We start from the raw sequence: 20,484 nt of genomic DNA, 5'->3' as shown, positions 1-20,484 counted from the left end.
ACACTAAAATGAGTAGCAGAAGCTGGTATCATGGTTAATATTGTTGTCACATCAGGCACAATAGGAAATTGTGGAGCAACAATCTTATTGATAGCGTGTAAATCAATGATAAAACGAAAAGGAATTACATTATCGCCTTTCTTATACACAGGCAAAATCGGATTATTGCACAAACTACCTGCAATTCCCTCAATTACCCCACGATGTACAAAATCGGAGACTATGCACTTCAAAGCTTGCTCACCATCAACCGAAATCTTATACTGAGGAATACGTGGCAACTTTACTCCTTGTTTCAAAATGATCTTAACAGGCTCAATTTGTAGAACACCGACATCATTGTCATCAATTGCCCATTAACACTCCGAACATCACTAAATTCCGGCGGAAAAAAAGGTCTAGTCAGGAACTGAGAGACAGAAAGTTGCTGTGGTGAAATCGTCAAACGCACTCCATCCGAAGAACAATGAATTACTGCATTTAATTCCTTCAACAGATTCAACCCAAACAAGTTCTCTCCACAGTTTGTAGTCAAAAGAAATGGACAGTGATCCATGAATGGACCCAATGTAATCGGTACCGGCGAAGAAACCGGACAAACTACTGGTGTACCAGAAAACCCTACAGAAACATTGGTTTGCCCTGACAGTGGAATGTTTGGAACCCATGAATGGTCAATGGAACACTTCTGTGCCCCTGTATCTATCAAGAATAGATGCTTCCTATTTCCCACTATCATTTCAACGTAGGGACCTTTCTGATTAACGGGAATAGGCGTCGGTTCCAAACCCTGCTTCGGGCAATCCTAGCGAAACAAAATGTCATCAAAAGGAAGGTCTTCAGAGAGATATGCAGCAGAAGGAAGATCAAAAATGTTTCTGTTATCCACACTCGGTGCCTGATTATCCTGTGAAAAAGGTTGCACATTTTGAGAAAACTGACTTCTACCTGGACCCCCTGCCCCAGGGCGGCCTCTGGATCATCTACCCATGTTACCAAATGTGTTTATTCAACCTCTGCTGGAGGATCGGGCATTGTGCTCACCAATGACCCTCTTGTCTGCGATAAGCACATTGGTTCACGTGTACAGGACCCAACGGCACGTTTCCCTGTGGAGCCTATTGTCCCCTAAATTGTGAAGTATCTCCTCTAGGGCCTCTAACAGTTTGTTGTAATAGAACTTTAGTTTTCAGGTCACCCTTTCTCTTTTCAATTCTCTCTTTCTCATTATTGACTTGGTTTTCATAGTACTGAGCCATATGCAATACTTCAGACTGAGACTTAGCCTGCCAAGCACTCTCCGAAGACATAATTTGCGACTGGATATCAGGCAACAATACACGCACAAATTTATCTACGAATAATATTTTTCCAAATCCGTGCTCAAATCTTGTCTACTGAAATCTGAAAACACTTGTTCAAACCGATTAAAGAATTTGGTAGCACCCTCAGACTTCCCTTGGACACAAGCAGTAAGTTTGTCCCAAATAATCCTTATTTCAGGAATTATGGCTTTTAGTTTCGTGAGTATTCTATCAGACAAAGTCTGTATTACCTGTGGTGGTCTCTGACCAGCTGGCCTTTCTCTATCTTGACTAACCATATTATCCCACAGGTCCCCTAACCCTGGTACATCGTCCACAGTCCTAATCTGTTTCCATAAATCAATAGGTAGGAGCACGGGAAATGACAAATCTATACCACTCAGAGTAAATACTGACGACTGCAAGACAGATTCAATCTCTTTATAGAACCTTGTCGGATTCTTCCTAATATCAGGAATGGATTGTTTAATGGTGTTCACTTCCTGTCTTGAGAACGGGACGTGAACAAACTGTGAGACATAATGAGCAGGAATGTCATAGGCAGCTGCACCTGTTCCGGCATCCGCAGGAACCTCGACTTTTGGGACAAATATCGGCAGAACCTCTCTCATAGGCAACTGAGAGATAGGAAACTCTGAACGCTTACTGAGCAACAGGGCTAAATCGAGCGCTAAAGTAGCTGAAGGAGTGTCAGACGAAAAAGCTCTCTTATAGATATTCAATAATTCTGCGGGACAACAAATCTTTCTCTTTATACATTCATCCTGCAGGTATTCTACCATGACCTGTATCACTTTCCTCTGCATTTCTGGCGTAAACGGACTATACGTGTCATATACTTCTACGGGAGATATCGACATGTCTGAAATCCATCTAATCGCATCTTTTGTACAAATTCGTGTTTCCTCATTTATCGACTTACAACAAGGAAGGAACCGTTTCTGTACAAAAATAGCATTCGAACTACCACCATCAATTTCTTCATTCTGTAACCTTTCCAACTCCCTTCTATACTCAAAAACCCTCTTGACGTGCTCATATACTTTCTCCGCAGTATCTCTTGAATATGCTAAAACATTCAGATGTCTCAACCCTTATGGGAGACCTATATCATCCAGTCTATTCCACATTCCACATAAATGAATTCCCAACCCTTCGATAAAAACATTTTTCTCAGGAAAACTTTCTAAATTGGAGAGTGTGGCAAAAACATCAGATTGTTCACCCTTCTCCATGCACTGTCTAGCCCATGCAGTCAAATCGCGCTTTCTCTCCTTAGACACAGTATTACGAGTTACAATCTTTGATTCCCCTCCCTTATCAACTACAACTGGGACAGAACCACTCGCAAGCGGAAGAGTAGACAAATCTTGTACATTCGCTAACAAAGGTGTTATCACTGGTGCAGAAGACACATCTACCAGACCCGTAACAGTAGGCAAAGGCAGAGGTGCAGGTGGAAGAGTAGCGATAGGAGGAGGAACAACAACCAGAGGAAGAGAAACAATAGGAGGAACGATAGGAGGAGCAGGGATTACTACGGGAGGGGGAATGACAGCAGGAAGAGGTAAAGCAGCAGGAATATGTACATACGGAGGTGGCGCAGTGGCACCAGGCCTTCGTTCCTTTAGAAGTTTGTCAATTAACTCATCAGACACATGAAAGTCTTTAGACGGATACATTTTCTGAATACCAAGTTGAAAAGCCCTATACATATTTCTAACTGACTCAGACTGTTTATTTTGATCATATAAGAATGTTTTTTCCGCGTTGGACATATGACGACGCACATGTTTTTCTCTACTTTTAAGTTGCTGCATAGCTTCTTTCTTTCAATTCTGTAATACATCAAATGCTGCAGGTCTAGCCCTTTTCTTTAATAATATAGACTCTAAATATTCTATATGAGGAATTTCAAAACTACTATTGGTTGGTCACTGAAGTTCGGAAGCATGTCTAGTTTGTCTGTGCCAAATATCATTAAACACTATACTACTAATGTCGTGTTTACAGTACATAGTACACACCGGAGACCCCTCTTGTGGCACCGGTCGGCTAAATTCCAAAGATTGTCTGTTGCTGCGGAATAACGCCCTGAATCAGGCAGACAATTTCTCAGGCATATCAGATTCCTGGTGTTACCTGGTCAATAATTGTACTTGCAAGAACAATGCGCCAAAACAAATTATCAGGATACTTAAGAATCAGGTCACGACTCACCTGATCAAAGGACAAAGGAGGTCCGATCGGATTACAAAGGAGAACAAATGACCCACGTGGTTGGTGATTTCGGCAAAACTGCCCGCCTCGATATATGGACCCTCGTCAAGATGCCATCTCGGACCGCAGGCTCACCGTCCAGGGATCGGGTCGTGCAGTACTGTTGAGGCATTGCTTCTCATCCAAGAAAGGGGGCCCCCCTTTTCATCGCCCGATCCCGGTCCGATAGCCGCATCAACCTTCAACGAGGTGGCATCAATCTTGAGGGTCCCTTTTCGGGCGCCATCTGTAAAAAGCAAAAGATCGAGGCTGAGTAACACAAAAGGAAATACACCAAACACAGGCTATAAAGATTTGCAGATCTTTATTCTACTGCGCAGTTACAAAGAAACAAATTCAGATAGCTATCTGGCCCTCAATACATCACAGTTAGTACCAGCCCTTCAGTGTGAGGAGAGAGAGGTACTGGACATCTGGACATTCGCTTATTTATACAATTTAGTAATAATGTCCAGCCCCTCTGCAGGTTAATAATCTGTGGTCTAGAGTTTGTGCCGAGTTCACTTATGGCTCATAATACAATATGCACATGGATTACATTTGGTTTACATTACAAACAAGTTACAATGGCAAAGTGTATTCCTGTATTAGCAGTAAGCCTTAGCACATATCCCTTCACAATGCAGTTCTGCCAGTGTCCACGCTCGACATTTACACAGTATTGTCTTCGATGTGTATTCGTGGATGAGGCTTGTTAGCGCAGACAATCCTAAGACCACAAGTCATGTATGGGACAAGGTCTCATTACCCAGTCTAAACATTCGGCCTGCGGACAGTCTAACCGTTAACTAGGTACAAAGGTCGGGAAGGCTCGGTTTGCAAGTTGGAAACACAGTCCACCATTTTAGAACACAGAATTACAGATGAGCAGAAATCAAAATGGCGGATGATCCTAAAATGGCGGCGAAGTCGATCTAAAAATCGAAACTTTGCAATGCGGTTTTCTTCGCAGAGCGACTGGGCTTAGGCCACTATATATATATTAGAAAGGAGGCACAATATGATTTCCTGTTTAACAATCTGACTAACCTAGTATTTTACCACTTACAGGCTGCACTACTACTGTTTTTCTTGTTACCTTATTTATTTACTTATTATTTATTTTGTTCTCTCCTATGCTCTGCACTTTCCAATGTCTCCCCTCGTCCATGCACTTTCCTCCTTTCTCCCTCCCCCATGCACTTCTCAATGTCACTGGGCCTAGTAAGATCGTTGTTTTTGGTTCTCCCCAGTTCCCTTCCCCTCGCCTGGTTGCGCTCTGAAAAACCTGTGTACGAGCGCAATATAAATAAATATCATATCATGCCGATTGGCCAGTCAAATTGTGGGTTCCCTCGGTCGAACCCTGCAGGTGAGAGCATTATTTCAGTTTTTGATGGGTTCTGTTTGAGGTTGTTCATTGTCATCCAGTTGTACATGTCTGTGAGGCAGTTGTTGAGGTTGTTATTTTGTTCCTGTGTTCTGTTTCTTTTCACAATCAGTTGTGTCCTCTGCATAGTTGTAGGCGGTAGGTCCGTGGGATCGAATGATTTTCATCATTGGGCATATGTAGATTTTGAAAAGTAGAGGGGAGAGGATGGAACCCTGTGGGACTGCGCAGAATATATTTTTGGTGTTTGAGGTGAACGGTTGTACGTAGGTTCTTTCGGTTTGGTTTGTTAGGAATAAGGTAAGCCACTTTAGTGCGGATTCCTGTATGCCACATTTCATCAATCTTTTTAGTGTTGCGTGGCTGATTGTGTCAAAAGTCGCTGAAATGTCCAATAGAAGGAGGGCCGATTGGGTGTTGTCTGCCTTTTATTTTCAGGTCGTCCCATATAGAAGTGCTGATTCTGTTCCTCTCATCGTTCTGAAGCCAACTTGTGATTTGTCGAGTATTCTGTTTGTTTCAACGTGTTTAACTTCAATTTTGTAGATGTGATTCTCCAGGATGTTCGCTGGGTAGGGCATGTTGGATATCTTTATGTAGTTGCTTGGGTCTTCTGCACTTTCTGACATTTTTTTCAATCAGTGGTTTGATGTATGCTGATTTGATGCAGGACGGTACTATTGCTCTTCTGAGTGATAGATTCATTAGGTTCAGGAAGCGTGTCGCTGGGGTTCTGTGGTTGAGGATTCCTTTGAAGACGTCCTGGGGGCATGGGTCCCTTGGAGATCCTTCAAGGTTGGTGTCCTTGATCAGTGTGGCGAAAGTTCCCTCTGATTGGTTCTAGGCAAATGAGTTTTGCTGTAATCTGTGTTTCGTCTGGTGTGGTCCAGTGGTTGTATTTGCCCCGGCTAGGTTGATTGTCTCCTGTATTGTCTATTTTTGCTCTCAGATGGTTGGTGATTTTGTCGCAAAGTGTTTGTGTAGGGGTGATGGAATTTTTGCAGGAAGAGGGTTTTTTAAAATCTCTGATTTTGAAGAGTTCTTTCTGTGGATTGTTTGCAGATTCTATTCTTGTGGCCTAGTAGAGTTTTTTTTTTGTTTTTTGTTGCTTTGACGACTGTTGCTTTGTACAGTTTGAGTTGTCTTTGGTATTTTATTTTGTCTTGTCTGGTGTATTGTTCTCTTCATTTTATATCCATTTTGCGGTTGTTTTTTAAAAGTGTTTTCAGTTCTTCTGTGAACCATTTTGCTACCAGTTATTTTGGTGTTGCTTTAAATGTTTTAGCTGGTGCTAATTGGTCAAGGGCCTTGGTGATCCAATTGTTGAGTGTATCTTCTGTTGTATCTGTTTATTGGTGGGATCTCTTTTGCTTGAGACGGTTACGTCTAGAAGGTTTGTTAAGGCATCCAGGTCCAAGTTCTTACGGTTTCTTTTCTTGCTGGTCTGGAGTATTTTCTTCCCGGCCAGTAGGTGAGTTTGGGGTGTGATGTAGAATGGTATCAAGTAGTGGTCACTCCATGCCATTGGTGTAGGTGGCGCAGATGTGCATAGTACTTCCATGCAGAAAATTGTATCTAGGGTGTGTCCAGAGTCGTGGGTGGATCTATTTACTATTACTGCAAGGTTTCCAAGAGTGCGCAGAGAGAGTTTGCTGTGTAAACATTTTCTTTTTCGAACCTTATGTTGAAATCTCCCCGTATGACTACGTTGTCATGGTGGGTTGACAGCATGGGGGCCTCGTCTGCTAGTTATGTTGCAAAGTTGGGGTTGTAAGAAGGTGGTCTGTAGACCAGGAGGAATACTATGTTGTATTGGTCATTGAGTTCTGTCTTGTTTAGGAGGGATTCATAGACTTCTGCATTGGTTGTGATGATTCGAGATGCTTGTGCCTGTTTTTTGTATATAATTCCGATTCCACCTCCTCTTCGGTATTCTCTGTTGGCGTGTATTAATTTATAATTGTTGGGTATTGCGTTGTTTGCGATGGCTTTATAGTTGTCTGATAGCTAGGTTTCTGTAAAGAAGAGCACGTCTGTGCCTCCTTCGCTTAGGAGGTCATTGATTTCTGTTGAGTGTTTTGCCATTGATCTAACGTTGAGGAGGCTGCAGTGTAGTTTGCTTGATTTCCCTTTTGGGTTGTTGTTAGTATTTTTTGTTCTGACCGGTGTGTTGTTGGTTGGGTTTCTGTTCCAGGTGGGTTTTCCCCCGGTTGAGTCTTTTGGGTGTGGTGGTTCTTTGTTGGTCAGTCTCTTTGAGTAGACCGATAAGGTTTATGGTGGGGTTGGTTTGTTCCGCTTTGTGTAGTAAATAGGGTAGCTACCCCTCTGTTGTTCCAGTCTTGGTGATATAGGGGGTGTAGAGTGAGATGGATTCCAATGTGTCCCTTGTTCTTGTTGGGGTATTGTCCATGGTGGAGACCAGGTTGGGATGGTTTATTAGTTGTCGTGTTCCGTTTGGTGTCCTGGTTGGTCTGTATTCGTGACGCTTGTTGGCTGTCGGTTCGTTGTTACTGTGCCGTTTGTGTTTACCACGTTGTCGTATGTGGACAGGTAGCGAGCAATGTAGTCTCTTTGCTTTGTTATTTGTATGTCTCCTTGGGCCATCTCGGATGTTTGTCAAGTTTTTTGGGGTTGTGGGATCATACTGGTCGGTGCCTTCCTGATTGGTTTGGGTTTTCTTATTATTTCTGTTGTCTGTTCTGGCTTCTTTGTCTTTCTTGTGGCGAGGCATGATGTGTGGGTTGTGTTCCTTTGAGTGGGCATCCTCTTTCGATTGGTGTTTTTCCTGGTCTTTTGGGTTTAGTCTTTGTGGTTTGTTGTTGCTTGTATTTGGTAGGTTGTGGGTAGTTGAGACCTCGGTTGATGGGATTTTGTGGTTTTGTTTGTTTATTGCTTCTTTCTTTTTGGGAATTTTTTTCTTTTCTTTTTTTTTAAATTAAATTGAATCAGCTGAATTTAATCATTTTTTCAAATAACTTTTTTAAAATAACATAGTAATGTCATAGACCAAATTAACATGCAAAGTAAACAAAACGCAAATATAATAACAATATGAATCACTTAAAAACTAAATGATTAACAAATTGACAAAATCACGCACTGCATGACCGATTGTGCACAGAATCTATGACTCCAATTCCAACGCATTTAGGAAATTCACAGTTGCAATTTGTATGGGTACATTACATGTCTGTATCAAAAGTGGCCAGCACTGCTGTTCATTCAAAGTTCCCAAATATTTAAAATGTTTTGCAAAATATATGTTTCGCAATCCAATGAGGCGAGGGAAATGTGCAATTAAGTGCTCAAGGGGTTCCTTGCATCCGCAATCCTCACAGAAGCGACAGATGTTCTGTTCCGCCAACATGGACTTTCTGGACGCCTGCAAATCTCTTGTAGACCAACGATTAAAGTGAAAATGAAGTCTGGATGAACGATAACGTAGAGAAGGAGACTTGCATAAATATTGTCCAGTGTACGCAAGGATTTGTCTCGAAAACTGAAACTGGAAGAGGTGTTATATTGCAGACATGAATTCCTATTGTCAATACAATCAATTTGATAAATGCTTTGCTTTATCTGGATTTAAGAGTAACATGTCAATTGTGACATCTGCATGCACTAAAATTCGATAAATACCAGTCAACCATAATCTCACAAACTCATGTTGAGATAAGAATAAATATGCAGATAGTACTTTTAACACAACATCTAACTTCGTAGATATTAGACACTTCTGATTCAAAGCACGAAGTCGCCATTGATAGAGCGCATTGAGTGAAACCAGGCCCAGTTCATATCTTAACCAAGGCCCAGGGGTACACTGTGGAAGTTGCCAAATTTGCCTCCAGTATTTTGCTTCTAATTTATCCCATACTTGGGGCAGCAGATGTGCCAGTGTTTCTAAGCCATACAACAAGCATGGGATGACTTTCGTGTTCCAATAAATTAAAGCTGGGGTAATTGAACATTTGCCATATCGATGGAGTATGATCTTGGCTTGCGATATGGCTGTTTCCAATTTACACTCGACACTTTCCATCTGACCTTTTGCTGAAATTGACCCTTCAAATACCATGCCCAAATACGTGTAACTGGGAACAATCGCTAATTTGATTTTGTTAATCGACCATGACACCTGGGTTCCATTCAGCTTGTTCACTGTATAGACTACAATCTGTGTTTTGCTCATATTCATTTTGATCTAAATAAGAGTTAAAGGTCGATATTATTTTTTGTAGACCACTTGGTGTTTTCGACATGAGTACCAGGTCATCTGCGTACATTAGCGCCTTTATTGCCACACCATTAAGTTTTGGAGAATCGGAGTCCATTTCTTTGAACACTGATTTTTCATCATGTATAAAATAATTAAATATAGCCGAGGCAAGCAAACCCCCTTGTTTCAGGCTGCGAGGAGGGGATTGATGCAGATAGCAATCTATCTAATGTGAGGTGAACACGAATGGAGGTATTGGAATGGAAGCCATAAATAATATCGCTTAGTGTAGCTGGTCAATCATCTCTTGCTAGTTTTGACATCAATAGCACTCGAGAGATAGAGTCAAAAGCAGAGTGTAACTCCACGAACGCAAAGTAAACTGCTTGCTTTACGGCTTGGCATTGATGTTTTAATGCATTTAAACACATTAGACTGATAGTTGTGCCCATCCCTGCTACAGAACCAGACTGCTGTGGATCGCGCAGTTGATGTGAAAGTGTCCAGGCATTAAAGTCTCGCAAAATTTACTTCCTGAATATCTTGCCGGGTATATCCAACAAAGCTATTGGTCGACATACGATCACCTTTCTTGAAGATTGGGACTATTATAGATGTCCTCCAAGAGAGTGGAATGTTACGAGTTGTCAATATATGTTGAAATAATGTATCCAGAGTCATTGCCCACATATGGGAGTTGGTCTTCAACATTAAATTGTTTAATCCATCAGGGCTTGCTGCTCTGGATGAACTGGCTCTTTTAATGCAGTCTTCAATAATCAAAACGGAGCATTCCACTGACCACTTTGAGTTAGATTTCAGCCTATAAATTAGTTTGTCAAACTGCTCATCTGCATAGACATTTTTGAAATAGGTGGCCATTGTTGTTCTTGTACCCCATTAACTTGGACTCCAGCTTGTTGATAACAACTGCAATTGTTAAGTAGCGCACAAACTTCATGTAAGTTTTTTAAAGCCATAGCTTTCATCATTTCTTCACTGTCATGTTGAAACAAGAGAGTTTTACGCGCTCGTATCCACTTCTTATATTTGCATTTCACTGTTTTTAATGTTGCATGCTGATTCAATTTAGGCAAATTCAAAGCTTCTTTCCTCTCTTTACAATATTGAGCTCTTCTAGCCTGAACCGCAGGATCTAAAGCATGAGTGTGTTTAATGGATTTCAAACCCGTCACTACAATTGTATTTTTAAATTGGGACAGAACGGTGGTATATTGTTCTGGTGATTGATTGTTCATTACTAGCCATTGCATCATTAAGAGCTACCAATTTGGGGAAAGGCCTACGAAATTGAGTTTTTGCATTATTAACCAGCAGTTGTTGTTTATTCCATTGTGATATGTATTGGTCCTTGCTACCCTTGCCACCAACTTCTAATGCTAATAAGTTGTGATCGCTATGTTGTTGTTGCACTATTTTAAAAGAACTCAACTGCATGAAAAGACCCATATCCATATATATATATATATAGTCAATAATGCTGGTCGATGTTTGCCTATACCGCGTATTTTGTGCCGGGATGTCACCAAAGACCATTTGAAAGTGTCTCTCAGCCATAAATGCAGACCATCTCTTCACATCTTCAGTTCTTCATCCTGGCTTACTATGCAGGCAATCCATATTAAGATCACCAGCCAGTATGGTGGCAGATATTCCCGGCATCATGATTATCAAGTCCATCAGTGTGGCTAAACCTTGATAAAACACTTCATCTATTAAATCTGCTGGATTGCGGTAGACATTCAGTAGAGCCATATTACAGTGGGGTCCCACTATTTTAACTAATTGCAAAAAAGCACTAAAGGAAGCCCATGATTCAAATGAAAAGCCTGTACTCATTTTAACGGCCACTAATAGGCCAGATACGGTCTTCCCTTTTCTGCCCCAATCGCAGGTGTAATGGCCACGTCATAATTATCCCACACTGGAGTAGTAAGAAGCCAGGTTTCCTGGAACACTAGGATATCAAAATCATTGGTGAAATTATTTATTGGTGTTTGCAAATGTGAATGTCCTCTAGTGTTCAGGCTCGCTAACTTCAAGTGAGGTAGTGTTTTTGGTTCTAATTGTTATCCAGTCAGGGACAAAGACAGGGTAGAATGACGTGTCAATCCCTTATCATTAAAAGACCCAGGATAAATCCTTGATTTAATACTTTGCTCCAATTCGTTTCCATTCATGCGTTCAGGATACTGTGCTATTAGAAAGCCCATGTCAAACAGCACCATTTTAGCCTTCCAAATCGTGTTCAGCACTACCCCTGAGGGAATCCTCAACGTCACTATCGAATAATCATGATCTGATAGAAATTCTATCTGGTCCATGTCCTCAGTTGTAATGTCTTCTAACTCTACAATTTCATTAAATATATTAAGAACACTTTTTCTATTGAGGTCGTAGGTTTTAAAGGAATCCTCCTGACACTTCATAATTAAAGAGTGGTGTGTAGTAGAATGTCTCTGTGAAAGACACAAGTCTTTCTGTGGAATACGACCTTGTTTAGAAAAACTGCTTTGGTGCTTAGATGGCCTCTTATCCTGCACTGCTTCCAGGTGGACACCTGGGACCACCTGACTGGAGCTGCAGTATTCGAACTTTCATTTTTCCCCACCACAGATTTACCAGTCATACTAGGCACCTGTGCTTGCACCCCCATGAACAATTGTGTCCTTTGCGTCATGGTCTGCTGCATTGTTTCTGGTGAAAATGCTGCCAGACGCTGTTCCAAATATACATCTACTGCTTTTTTAATATTATCCATTGACAAAGCCACCTCCGTGGCCCTCAGAGTCACCGTATTTCAATTGGAAACCTTCACCTGTGTACCTATTCCCACCTCTTTCCGAGGGGGCTTCACAGATGTTCTTTGGTCCATTTGCTCACTCACCTGTACCAGTTTATTCAAAGGTGAATAAGCAAGCAGAGGTTTGTGTGCAGAGATAATGGAGGTGGTACCCACGTGCTATCTAAGGCAGTGGTGTTTGTTGCAGCACTACTTGTGTTTATTGGATTAGTTTTGGCTGTGTCCTCTCTAGGAGTAGTCCCAATATCAGCTGCCTGTACAGGTGCACCATTGTGCTTCTGCGCTGCTGTAATTGTTTGGAAAAAGGTGCTCAATTTATTTTTAGTGCCTCCGGGAGCTGTCGTATGTATGGATTTTTTTCCCAGAGGTGTTGTTTTGTTTTTTAAATTGGACTCACGCCTTATGGGTATATTAATGCCACAATTTATTTTGGGTGATGGACACTTCGGGGGAATCCTCCCTTAGATCGACTACTGGCCGAATAATCTGTGGAAATGTAGGCAAGGAGGCAGACCCACCCGCCCTTCCCATCATCAAACTCTTGTCCCACCATAGACTTGACGGTTTGGTCGGCAGGATAGCTATGCTAGTTGGCGCTCTAACTGTATCTTTGAGATGCAAGGCCATCCATTCCAATAACTGGTCTATTTGTGCCGACTGTTTCGCCACTTTGGCATCCAATGATTCAAATAATTTAAATAGGCTCAGTATTGTGGTGTTAATGGCAGAGAGCGTCATTTCTATCATTGTCACATTTTGAATATCCCTTTCTTGTCTTACCGACTTATTAATCTGTCACGGTCGGGTGCGCATATAAAGAGGACACTGCCTGAATAGCTGAATTCATCGATTCTCTTTCTCGCCGTATTGTATGTTCACTGCGAATCGAAATCGGTGATTTGCACTGACTTGCATAAATAGAGATATCAATCTCCTCTCTACTCATGAAAGATTGATTTACTCTAATAGGTGATAGTGTGACTGGGGGAGCGGTTGAGGCCCTGCTCTCAGCTGAATGCAAAATTGTTTGATCAGACAGAGACTGAGGCATGGGCAAAATGGCCACTGAGCCAACTCTCTGCTTTGTCAGTGTTTTGTAATGCGCTTCCCCTCCTAATGGTAAAGCGCTTTCGCTATTTTGTCGCTCTCTTGCATGTTATTAGCAATGTGTACCATCTTGGGCAACGGTGTATTATAAAGCACCATGTTACCGGTGGTCTGTAATGATTTCTGCGGGACAGTTGGAGTTGGAGTAAGTGTAATAGATTTATAGGAGGAGCACTTCATGTTTGTTCCATTGCTCCACGTCGTCATAGGCAAATTCTGCAGATATACGGGCATACACGATTTTAAAGAATATGCGTTAAACAACATGCACTCAATAACAATAACACTTGACTGATACCATGAAATTGAATGATTAAAATTACTTGCTGCTCCGCGGCTAAGCAGACAAGCGGTACTTCTCAAGGTACTTGCTCACGAGGGCATGCGCGCAGGTGCGCATGAGTACTCATGATATAGGCAGACCAGTAGGCGGCACCAACAGTGGGCGTGCCAATGAGTGCAAGTTACCTACAATGAAACACAAACAAAAAGTTGCTGGCATGCGTAGACGTTATACACGTGTGGTTCCTTAATCCACAGTCACCTTAGTTAAAGATGCAGTTCACAAGAAAATCCAAAGGCTGCAAAATTCCAGCGAATTCAAGCGGCCAAGCGGTACTTCTCAAGGTACTTGCTCACAAGTGCGTTTTTACATTTTTTTCTTTTTGTCCTTTTTGGAGGTCCTTTTGGTTATGGTTGTTGATTGTTGGATTATGTGCAAAGCAAACATGAATACTGTGTGACGGAAAACATGTGAATACTGGCATATAATTGTGCAGTCAGCATGGACATGTATTGACTGTGAGGGTGCTGAGTTCCTGCTTTTGACTGGGATGTGTGAGAAACCTGAAGATGTCTCACCCGCTAGTCCCCAGAGATCTGTCATATATGTGGCCAGGACACAGCCATCACTATTGGATCCAGTTCCTGGGGGTGGACCAGTGGGGGAGGATCACCTGGATGGGGTGTCTTCGGGCAGTGAAGGTGGGTCATCAAAGGGTGAGATGCGGTACCCCCTTCCTTGTAACCCCTTTTCCCCATCCTACCCCGTAGGATATTCAAAAGCTCTACCCACCCCTTTCTGACACAAACACTTTTTTACATCGTGAAAGACAACAGACTAACACCAGAGCCGTTTACCTGACATGTCCCAGTACTGGGGTCAGGCAGAGTCAGGCAATTGACAATAATTACACACACCTGACTACCCTTTCCCTTCCCCATAGGGATAAAAGGCGGAGCACAAGAGCACACTATGAGCAAGGCCAACCGCACAAGGAAGCGGCTGTTCCAGACCGGCAGTTGAAACGGAGAAGAAAGGCAACGAGACGTGAAAGGACGACAAGGAGGGAAGTGCCCTTGCCCCTTTCAACCCAGACCCACGTAGCCTCAGTGAAAAGCATCATAAGACAGGGATTTACAGCTGTCGTGTGGTGTAACAGATGTCAACGGTGCACAGGGGCCTCATGCACTGATAACCCAATCGGGGAGGCACGCTTTCTGCCGTGGTACCGGCCTTGACTCCGGAAACAAGACAAGCCAACGGGTTCAGTCGGCGAGTCGGAGAGAGCTGATATAGTAAACCGTACTGTGTTGAGCCCAAGGTTGCGAACGGCAACATTGTGTGAACTTGTGAACAAAGAACTTGTATGTGTTTAAGTTTGAAGGAAAGTCAGTGAAGGACCAGCTGCAGAGTGCTCAAGCGCCACGTGGGTGCTCATTCGAAGTACTCTGGCTGGTCCCCTTTGTTGAAACTGCAAGTACCAGGATGCCCTAGGAGAGGCCGGTGTGAGGAGTCGCAGGGGCCATACAGGGGGCGGGCCAAACCCCTTGTACAATCGAAACTCTGACATGTTGACAAGAAGGAAGGTAAAGGGTAGTGAATCCTGCATTGTGATGAAGCAAAGTGAACTGTGTATTTGGCAAACGTGAACCCGGCTGATGGATGCCTGCAAATTGGGAAGAAGCATGATGCAGCCGTGAACATTGTGTCGACAAGAGTGAACCCGATCAAGGGATGTCCACACTGAATGATTGTTTAAAAAGACATTAACACTCTCGAATCTTGCAGATGGTGATATTGGGAAAAGGCCGCAGTGAACCCGACTGAGGGAGGCGCACATTGCAAGAAGGATCGGAGCTTGGCAGAGGGGGATCCTAAGGCGAAGAGAAATTGCCCTGTGAAGATTTATTGAAGGAACATTTTGTTGTTTATGGCATATCAGGTCCTCTCAAGCAAGAGACTTTGTGTGAAAGAGACCTAGCCACGGAAGGCCCTGATAATTTGGAAACTAACTGTGAGCTTGTGCTGGAGAAACCCAGGAGTGTGCTGTGCTCAAGAGTCCCGCCTTGTCCTGTGCTAGAAACGTGGGGAAGGGAGACCCCAGCTATACCATCTTGACTTATCATTTTGAGAACACTTCTTTCTTTTGTTGTTAACGCTATCCCACACTATTTTGTAGCATAACGGTAAGGACTGGCAATAGGTATTTTTAGTATATGCCCTTAGTATTTGACTAGACTCCACCTGGACTGCATTATTATTATTTGATGGTTGTAGCTTGCTCCCATCTTAGATTTAGGTTTAGATTAGGTGTTAAATCTCCCCCATTATACAGTTTGATCACTTGTGTCTGTCTTTACTGTTGCCACCATGGGTTCCTTACAGATGGCAAAGGATGCTTACAGAGGGGGTGCATGATATGTGTAGGCCCCTTGCTTCCATTTTGGCCCAACATAGTCTCAAGCTTTACCCATGCCACATGGGGATTGTGAAGGTGCTGGGTGTGTGTTTTTGACTGGGATGACAAGGGATTCTCACTTAAGGGGGGTACATGCTATGTTTAGGCCTGTGCCTTCCACCTTGGCCCAACTTAGTCTCAAGCTTTACCCTTGCCACAGTGGGGGGTCATTTAGCATAAGTGTAACTAAGCAAAAATGGAATGACAATCTGTATTGGCCCACATATCATCCTACAAACTCTGTTGTTCTGAAGTAATCAGTAAATCATCCCCAAATCACTAAGAACAAACGTGTTTCATGGCAATGCTCTTGAAGTAATCAGCAGGTCGTCCCAGAATCATCCCCAAATCATCAGGGACAAAGGTGCAATCTGTTGAAGTGATCAGCAAGTCATCTTAAAAGCATCCGGAACAAAGAGTTTTCTAAAACAGGGATGATGTTGGCATATTCAGTAAGTCATCCTAAGCTCATCCCCAAATCACCCACCATTCGGAGACATTTGCTGATGACTTTAACAGCATGATGGCGAGACCTGTAACAACAATCGGAGCAAAAGTTATTTTATTTTAAACATGCTCAGTTGCTGCCAAATCTGCACAGTTCATATCCAGGGAAATAAATATCACTCTCGCACAGCCCCTAACCTTCCCCACTACTGAAGTGTAGTCATGCTAACAAATGGTAGTCATCAGGGCCGGTCTTTGCATCAGGCAGCCCAGGCGGCTGCCTGACGTCAGTCAGCCTCTAGGGGGCGCTGCACCAGCAGTCCACAGTGCCAGTGCTAGACTAGACGTGTAACACGTTCGTTTCCTAACATTATAAAAACGAATGTGCCTGTTTGTTTTTATAATGTTAGGAAACTAATGTGTTACGTGTATTCTACCACTGGCACTGCTGCAGGCTGTGGCCTCGGCCAGGGCAGTTTCTAGTCCATTTGGTGCCCAGGGCAAAACACTAGGAATGTGCCTCCCCGCACCCCATCCCATGCGGCACTCCCAATGCGCTCCACTCCCGCTGCACCCCGTGCACCACTCCCACTGCACCCTGCGCGCCATTCCCAAACTACACCGTTAAGGAACTCCTACCCAAAGTCAAACAGTCCGTCACACAAGGAATGAATTTCCATTTGCAACGGTGGGCCACTTTTTCACTGGTGCCCAAGACAATTTTATGCCCCAGTCCCACTTAGGCTGCAGATAATGAGGACTGGGCACACCAAGAGACCATGAATATGGCAGAGTATGCAGTATATACAACCAACAAAGAACACAAGATGCTGAAGAGGGTTTGGAGGCAACCTAAACCAAAAGGGCAATGTCAAGGAGACACCTGAACCCAATAAACAATCACTTTAACATTCTTTGAATGGGAATCAAGTGTATGCTTTGATACAGTAAAGTCTTGACTGTTATAATGATACATGGACCAGGATTATTTATTTATTCATGCAATGTTTGTCGGGTACCTGCATATTTATTTATTTATGCAATGTGTGTCGGATACAGGTATCGACAAACATTGCATAAAAAATAAATTATCTGTCTCCATGTACCCAACAAACATTGCATAAATAAATAAACCGGTTCATGGCTTAAAGAATATTTACTCAGCACCACTGGTCAAAACTATTATCCGCATAGTGAAGTAACTCATCACCATTCCCATGGAAGTGGTTTAAAGTGTAATTGATATATATTTTGGAAAAGAAGTGGCATGAAAGAAATAGTGCTGCTTTGAACTATTATTTTGGCCATTTTCTGAGCTTGCAGGGATGCACCATGGGCCCAAACGGGTCTCCGTTTGTACCGTGTCGGGGCCCACGGTGCGTCCCTGCAAGGCACGCCCACTCCCCACGGCCAACTGCACCTCCCCTCACATCTCAATTCCAGCAAGAAACCATTTAGTGACTAATGGGCCACCATTAGCAGTTTCCTGTCGGCATTGTGATGGAAGGGGCTGGTTTTAGCTGCAGGGGGACCTAAAGTGTTTTTATTGGTGTGCTAATGCCCCCCACCCCAAGTGGCGCGAAAAGTGGTCAAAGGGAGCCTCTGACTTCTGTAATGTCACATAGTACTTTTGTACTACGTGACATTACAGTCGTAAGAGGCAGCGCCAGCACCTGACCTGCGGTACTTTCTCCACGTCAATGCGCCACCCCACAAACTGGGGAATCCCATCCCCTCCAGAGGCTCCAGGGACTGTGGCAATTGCACCCCCCTGAGCTATTGCGCCCCGGGCAGTTGCCCGCCTCGCCCGTGCCAAGAAACGGGCCAAGCCTCGGCCCTCAGGCAGGGCAGGGCAATTGGCAAATAAATTAGCAACATTTTTTGCTTTATTACCTTCCCCTGGCCCCGGGTGGTGCCGGCGCGGCTGGCGCCAGCCATGCCCATGGGCGCACATGCAGTGTGCCCTCCTCCAGGCTATGGGCGCGCACTGACACTGAAGTGTGGATCGATTGGGGCTGGCTGGTGTTGTCGGCCCCGGCCATTACAGAAAAGAGGAGCGATTGGGTCACTAAATCCTGAAGTTGTTCCCATCACAAGCACACACTGCCAAGCAGCAGAATCAGCAAATACAAACAGTTGCCGCATCCTGCCCTCGCTGATTGGACCTTGTTTCAGTAAATCCGGCAGTAACTACAGCCTGCCGAGGCAAGCACACTTCTTTCCTCCTGCTCCCGTCCTCGCAGGTGAGGCCTATTGCTGCATAGGTGTTTTATTTATTTTAAAATGGTATTGCAGAGATGACTGGGCCAACCAAGAACGGCCTCTGGAGGCCACAAAGCTAGACACTTTTGTCAAGGCTCAAGTAGTCATGAAAAAGGAAGCGAGGACTGGTGGTGGACTCTCCTCAGGAGATCAAAAGGCTAGTTCTCGGAAGAGCTGGGCAGAGTGTCACCGTCAGCAGATCTTAGACAGTTGCAAGTTCCAGTGAGGTTGGATTGGTCCGTCCATTCGGCCCGTGGCCAGGCCAAAATCACTTTGAGGGTGAGGCCCTGGGGGCCAGTACCACGCGTGACCCGGTTTGGAGATTACTACGCCCCCCTAGTTCCCGCTCCCGAGCATATTGTTCGTCGTTCCCGCTTTCCTGGGCATGCACTGCTGACTTTATTTTAGTGCAAGAGTTTCATACATTTCACTGTTCGCTCAGACTTGTCTTATACTCTTTGTCGTTGTGCTTCTTTTGTTTGGAATAGTAATCACGCTAGTCTAACGAGATAAACAAACACCTACACGAACACGCCTTGTGAAAGATGGTGTGAAGGATGGATGCAGGCGCTGGAGCAAAAGCTGAGCGAAGTCTGCACAGCAGCTGGCTTGGGAAAGCGACTCAGCAACTATAGTAGAAACCGTCTCTGTGGACGGTTGGCCCGTCTTCCGTATAATGCAAATACCCAGACTTGCAGGATGCATGCTTCACTTTCTTTGTTCCATTGGGGGCGACATGCTGTAGCATCAATTCATGGCCTTTAAAAATCTCCGTACGGTGCAGCTTCCGATCTCCTTTAACGCAAATGCTGGGAAATGGCCATGACTAGCTAACGCCACATTAATCAAAGCCAGGTCTCTAAATAATGGTTCAAGTGTTGGTGAATCACCTGCTCACACTTTCTGTCGTGTGACCAACCAGTGCACAAAAGGTGTTGCAGAGCGTGGGGCTCTTGATGCCACCCATTTCTGAATTTGATACACCAGCAGCTAAACACACCTTGGGGAGGCAGCTCCTTCTGCATAGTCCATTTCTCTCCCAAGCTCGGGACAATGTTCTTTACCATAATGGAGAATGTGAAAAAGCGCAAGGCTGCAAGGCTCAGGGGTGAGGGTGGAGGGCAAAGCGCACTACGCTTGGGGTACACTGGAGATGCTTCCCCAGATACCCGCATTACTCCAAGTACCTTGAAATGAAATTCGTCTATACACTGCACAATGTGCAAGGGCCGCTGTTATTCAAGCAGCACGCGACTAGTAATTTGCAAAAAGTAAACTTAATGAGTCCCAAGAAAAGGTTGCCTTCCACCCTTTAAGAATTTGATTGTTTTTGTTTTTATGTTGGGATGGTAGATATCGTTTTTCTTTGCGATCTTACAGTTTCATGGTGCTGTTGGGAGCTAAAATGAGTGATCAGGAAGGAAACATTTAAGAATGTTGAGAGTTCACGAGCATGAGCGAAACAAACCCCAAAACTCGAACTGCCATTTCGCTGCCACGGTAATGCACTGCAGTGTGTTTCAATGTAAAGTCCACATTGTAATGTCATAATTTTAGAACGCCACCTCTCCAACATTAACATTGGGAGCTATGTTGAATTGTACATGCATGTCAACTCTCTGCATATGTTTAAAGTAGACTTTACCACTCACATGGAGTAGTGATATTGTTTACGTGTGTCCCTCCTAAATATATTTAACCTCCCGGGAAATATTTGATGCAATACATATTGCATAAATGCATGTATTTTAATGCTGAGATAGACGGGCGTGTACAGCTATCGGTGGGTATGTTGCTGGTGCTTGTTCTTGGAGGTTCAAGTAACACTGTTCAAGACCAGTTAATCACCTTTTCAGAGTGGCTAAATGTTTGAGGCCATACGAATGACATTAGTGTAGATACGACAACTG

At 43.7% G+C, this 20,484-nt stretch overlaps 1 protein-coding gene across 1 annotated transcript in view; it reads left to right on the top strand.

Moving 5' to 3' along the window:
* Positions 1–20,484, top strand: part of SLC9A8 (solute carrier family 9 member A8) — a 1,353,696-nt gene that overhangs the window by 66,912 nt on the left and 1,266,300 nt on the right. The window lies entirely within an intron of this gene.

Source organism: Ambystoma mexicanum, chromosome 3p, assembly GCF_040938575.1.
Source record: "Ambystoma mexicanum isolate Mex_15411 chromosome 3p, UKY_AmexF1_1, whole genome shotgun sequence".
NCBI classification, from domain to species: Eukaryota; Metazoa; Chordata; class Amphibia; order Caudata; family Ambystomatidae; genus Ambystoma; species Ambystoma mexicanum.
Note: the sequence above shows the minus strand (reverse complement) of the source record. Positions and strands in the feature narration are given on the sequence as shown.